This window comes from Lutra lutra, chromosome 6 (assembly GCF_902655055.1).
Source record: "Lutra lutra chromosome 6, mLutLut1.2, whole genome shotgun sequence".
In the NCBI taxonomy this organism is placed as follows: domain Eukaryota; kingdom Metazoa; phylum Chordata; class Mammalia; order Carnivora; family Mustelidae; genus Lutra; species Lutra lutra.
Window position 1 is genome coordinate 64,191,002 of NC_062283.1, and position 5,804 is coordinate 64,196,805.

The 5,804-nt window shown below is 42.7% G+C and overlaps 1 long non-coding RNA gene across 1 annotated transcript; it reads left to right on the top strand.

Annotated features, from left to right (window-relative positions):
- The first annotated feature begins 203 nt into the window (after positions 1-203).
- On the top strand, positions 204-1,224 carry LOC125101516 (uncharacterized). Its single transcript, XR_007127890.1, has 3 exons — positions 204-321; positions 533-617; positions 711-1,224. It is a non-coding gene; the product is annotated as an uncharacterized LOC125101516 (long non-coding RNA).
- Positions 1,225-5,804: the final 4,580 nt, after the last annotated feature.

Consider the following 5,804-nt stretch of genomic DNA (forward strand, 5'->3'; position numbering starts at 1 on the left):
GTAATGATAGTGAAGAAAAACCTGACATGTTTCTGGAACTGATGCTATTAATGTACTACCAGAGGAAGAGGCAGGACCTTCTAGGCTCCAAGAAGAACCTAGGGTCCACAGCTCAGTGACTCAACATGGGGGCCTTTGGAACTGAGTAGCTGCAACCCATCGGTGACATCATAGTAGGGAAAAGGGCCTTCAGTCCCCTTGACTTCCATGGATTCAGAGACACTGCAAGAGGTGGAAAAGAAAATTCCCCCTTCTCTCCAATTACATCTTTCCTCTCATCTCCTCCCACATTTCAGTTTCTAGCTCAGACTGTATAAAAGAGTGAGTCTGACTGATTCTCCTGCTTAGAGGTGTGTGTTGGAAGAGAGGGTGTGTAGGAGGTTCTAATCCTCCAGCCTGAAGAATCAGACTTCTTCTCCTTATCCTTCACCCTCTTCTCCCTTCCCTGAAAACTCCTCTGACTCACTAATATTTCTAGTTACCAGCTCCGTCCTGCCCCAGCTTTCAATTTCTCCATTTCTCCTCTTTTTAGAGAAAATGAAGAGATGCCCCGTTGTAGAATCCATCTCTAAGTCCTTACTCCTAGAGGAAGACAACTTCCTTCGGAAAGAGGCAGAGTGAGTATTGTATTTGGATGGGGGTGGGGTGGGGCTCTGTCTTTGAATTTTCTTTATTTCTCTTTCAACTGATTTGAATTTCCCCCCTTTTAGGAAAGCCAGGTACCCCAAGGGATCAAGATGGGAGGCAAAGAGAAGCCTAAGGGCTCTGCCCCCTCACTCACTGGGGAATAAGTTCTGCTTCTCTGTGCGACCTGTCCCTGAGCCCTGCCTCTGTGGATGTAGTCTAAGGACCAAAGCAGTGTTGCACCCCCGGCCCCCTCCAGTTTCCCGCCCAGCCTCTCAGGTGCTCCCTAGCTTGTCAGCAGGGAAGAAACAGCTGTCTCCTCCAGTGATTATCTTCAGGGATCAACTCTCCCAGAGTTCTCCAAAGCCCAAGGCCAAGGCCAAGTCGCAGCTCCTATCTTGGGACGGGTCAAGAACTTCCTGCAATGCCATACCACTACGCAAGCTGGTACCCATGGGCGTGTGGCCCCAGGGACTTCTTGACCCACTCCCCCAGTCCTTGCCAGATAAATTACTGCATTCTATATCCCATTGGGAGGGAACCGTCTCCCCAGCCAAGGAGCCATCTCTCCAATGATATTACTTGTGGGGCATGACAAACCCCAGTCCTCTCAACCATTCTTGCTTAAATAAAAACGTATTTAGTAAATTGTGGTCTTTCTTTCATATCTACTGAAACCACAGTAACTGTCTGAACTGAGAATATATTTTATCTTCTCATTCTACTCCCACTTGGGTTTTCCAGGGTCCTGATCTTATAATTGAGGGTGTTAATATTTTTCTCAGGTATGGCTGCCTGTTACCTGGTATATCAGGGATACTGTGACCCTCTGATTTTTTTCTGTAGTGTCCAGTTCCAGTGGGTCATGGAGTCAGAACTCCCTGAGTTCAATTTCCATAAATCCATAAACCCTGGTGGAATGTTGGCTGGAATTATATTGAATCTATATATCAGTTTGGTGAGAACTGGTATCATTAAAATATGAGTCTTCCTATTCCTGAACATGGTATATCACTCCATTTATTTAGGTGCTTAAATTCTCTCATTAATGGCTTGTAGTTTCAGTGTAGAGGTCTTGCCCATTTTTCATTACATTTGTTTCTGGGCATTGGATAAGTTTCACTGCTGCTGTAAATTATACTTTTTATAAGGAATTTTTCTAAGTGCTGGTGATGGGTAGTGTGGGAAGGAGAGCCTGTGCAACACCAACCTTCATCTTTTTTTCTATAAGAATGGCTTTATTAAGATATAATTCACATACTATACAATTCACCCATTAAAAGTGTACATTTCAAGGGTTGTTAATATATTCACAGAAATGTGTGATTATCATCACAATCAATTTTAGAACATTTTATCACTTTGCAAAGAAACCATAGACCTTTTAGTTGTTATCCATCTACTACTGCATTGCTTTTCATAATCTTATTTTCTATTTTTTGTTGCTGGTATAAAGAAATATAATTCAACTGAGTTTTACACTTGGATTTAAAGACTTGGTTAGACATACCTATTCTAGTAGTTTGTAGATTCTTTTGGGTTTACTATGTACAACTTCATGTCATCCGTGATTAATAATATTTTGACTTTCCCCTTCCCAAACTTTAAGCCTTTTATTTCTTTTTCTTGTCTCATTGTCCTGGCTAGGACGTCTAATGCAATGTCGAGTTGAAATGTTGAAGTGGACAGCCATTATCTTGTCCTGATCTAAAGGGTGAAACTTACTATTTCATCATTAAACATAAGGATTGCTGTAGGGTTTTGTTTTATTTGTAAATAGTCTTTTTCAGGATGTTCCTTATAAGTTTACTAAGTGTTTTTATCATGAATTGGCCACTGGAGTTCAAATCTTGAATCTTCCACTTATTAGTCATTCTACTTTGGGGAAGTTTTTGACCTTCTTTGAGCCTGTTTTTCTATCTTAAATTGGGGGAAGGAATTTCTATCTTAAAGTTTCTTGCAATATTGAGAATATTTATAAATAACACCCAATCTACAGCAGGCACTCAACTAAGTGCCTGGCATTACACTATACATCTTTTATCATTCTCCTCCCATTGTATATATGCCCCATGAAGGTTTGCTTTGTGTCTGTTGTTCCATGCTGTGTCCCTAGTTCCCTAGTGTTTAGAACTGTGCCCGAAATAGATAAATTGCTTCAGGCAAGAAATTTTTTATTAATCAATGTCATTTCCCTCTTTTTTAGAGCCCTATGACTATGAATCATGGTTCTAGGGCTTGGAATTATACTTGCCCCTAGAGAATCACATAGTTCTCTTGGCCACTTCCAAAGTTCAGTGCCAACTATCCTTCTGACCTTTAAAAAATTTCATGTTTTCCCCTTCAAGGTTATTTAATCAATATCTGCAATCCCTTCCTCCCCAACTTGCTCTACATCAATGAATGAAGCCTGGGGTTGAGTCCCAGTCTTCCCAGGTGCATTGCACAGCAGTGGGTAAGCCCCTCCCCATTAGTCTCTTAGACCTTAGAGATTTTCTCCAGTTGTGGTTCCAGTGCAGATGTGATGCTTGTGGCCTTGTAAATCTCTGAGGAATCTGCTTTGCTTTATCAAAATCTCTCCTGAGAGCAGTAAACAAACCAGGTCTATGAAGAACCTTCTAGACCCCCCACAAGTTCTGAAATCAGGGAGATGAATGAGGAATTTGTAGCCTGAGGGATGAAGACCAGAACAGGGACACCTCTGGGCACTCCCCAATGCCACCTCCCTTAAGTTCACATCAGGTCTTCCAGAACACAACCTTCTCTGTCCTAGGATGACTTTCCTTTGCCACCAAATCCTTTTTATCCTCTAGATCAAGAATTCTCAACCTTGGCACCACTGACTTTTTGTACCAGACAGTTCTTTGCTGTGGGGGCTGCCCTGTGCTTTGTAGGACGTTTAGCAGCATCCCTGACCTCTAGCTAGTAGGTGCTTGTAGTCATGAAAGTGCACGTGGAGTTATGATAACCAAAAATGTCCTCAGACAATGCTAAATGGTCCTTGGAAGGCAAAATTGTTCCTGGTTGAGAACCACTGCTCCAGATGATCTTTCTAAAGCCCCCTTTTCATCAATGTCTTCTCAGCTCAAGTTGTCTCTTCCTTGGCCAGTTTCCTTCCCAGCTTATACTCATCCCCTCTCCTCTGAAATCTGAGTGAGCCTGAGCCAGAGCTGCCACCATGCCAGGTGAGAACAGAGTCCAACATTTACAGAGCACCTACCTCCTGCTGTTGCACAAATTATCTGATGTAATCCTTGTAACAGCCTTGTGAGTAAGTAGATGTATGGTCTTCTCCATGTTTCAGATGGTACTCAGAGAGATAAAGTCACTTGTCCAAGGTCACACAGTTGGTAAGTGGTAGACTGGGAATTCAAATCCAGGCTGTTTGCTCACAGGATCATAAACTATTCAATCTATACCACTAGATATTTCCTCAATTGTTTCATTTATGTTCATCTACTTCCAGAATGGACCAAAAACCCCGACGGCATTTGTGGATGCCCCACAATGCTGAGCACAGGGCAGGAGGGTCCAGTACGACATTAGTCCTTGACTTCCTGCTATTATGGGGTTTGAGGCATTCGAACAAGAGTGTGTGCTGGTGAAATTGAGGATTGAGTGGAAGAAAAATCTCAATTTGAGGCTTAAATGTATATTCACCAAATGCATTTAGCATAGGTGCACATCTCAGTGAACTTTCACAAACGGAACACACTTGTATAACCTAATCAAGAATCAGATCGGTGGCTTAGTTGGTTAAGTGCTAAGCGTCTGCCTTCAGCTTGAGTCATGATTTCTGGGTCCTAGGATCCAGTTCCATGTTGGAGTGGAGTTCTGCTTCTCCTTTCCCTCTGTGTGTATGTGCTCTCTCTCTTAAATAAATAAATAAATAAATTTATTTAAATAAATAAATTTATTTAAATAAATAAATAAAAATTTTAAAAAATCAGATCACCATCAGCCCAGAAGTTTCCCTCATACTCCCTTCTCCTCATCCTTTTTTGAAGTAACTATTATCTTATCTTCTGATAGCATAGATTCCTTTTGCCTCTCTTTGAACTCTTAATAAATGGAAGCATGGAATATGTACTCCTTTGTGTCTGGTTTCTTTTGCCCAGTATTGTCTGTGAGAATCATTCATGTTGCATATAACAACAGTTTGTTCTTTTCCTTTTCTCTGTAGTATTCTGTTAGATGCCTATACCAGCTGATTTATTCATTCTATTGATAGTGGACTTGGTTGTTTCCAGTTTGGGGCTATTGTGAAGACTGCCGCTGTGAACATTATTGTATATGTCCTTTGGTGAACACAGTATACATTTCTGTTGGGGCAATGCCTACCTATGGGATTGCTGGCTCATGGGTATACATGCTTTAGCTTCAGTAGACACCGAAATTTCCCCAGATTTTGCATTTGGAGACTTTTAGAGCCATACTTAACTCCCCCCACTCCCTTGCTTTTCTGAAGAGATTGGAGGAGAGGAGTGGTATGGCTTTTGTGGAATCTTCTAGTTGACCACCGTACTAAGAACCTCTTTATAGGAAAATAGTATGAGATATGAAAGGGACAGTACAGATCCCAAGTCCAAGACTCTTTCTGCACAGGGAGAAACAGGCTCAGAGACATGTCCAAGGTGGCATGGTTCTAGCCTGGTCTAGAAGCCAAGTTTCTGGACTCTGGATGCCATTTTGTTTTTTGAGTAACTGATGTCCTGATGGTCATCTGGAAGGTGATGCAGTGGAACTAGATGCACCATTGGACCCACCAGGATTGTATGTGAAGCATGTGGGGGCAGTGGGACCGGTGAGCTGTCTTGCTTCCTATATTTTCCTTGAGCCTGGGCTGAAGCCAAGGAAAATAGAAGCCTGGCTGCTCCTCCCACCAGGGGAAGTCAAAGTGAAGGGCTTTACAATTAGAGTCTGGAAAATCTTCCACCTCATGGCCTCCTCCCCATCCCTGCCCCCCAATCCATGGAGAGGACTGGGGGAAGGGCTCTGCTGGCAATAGGGACAGGGGTTCCAGAGTCTGGAAACAAGATGGGCTTCTCCCTCAAGGGGCTCACAATCTTGGGTAAAACCAGACAGACCTTGGGCGCAGAGCAAAACCCATTTATTACACACTGAAATTCCATCCACTAGGAACCTGGCGGGAGACCTGAGTCAACCTGAACGGAAACAGC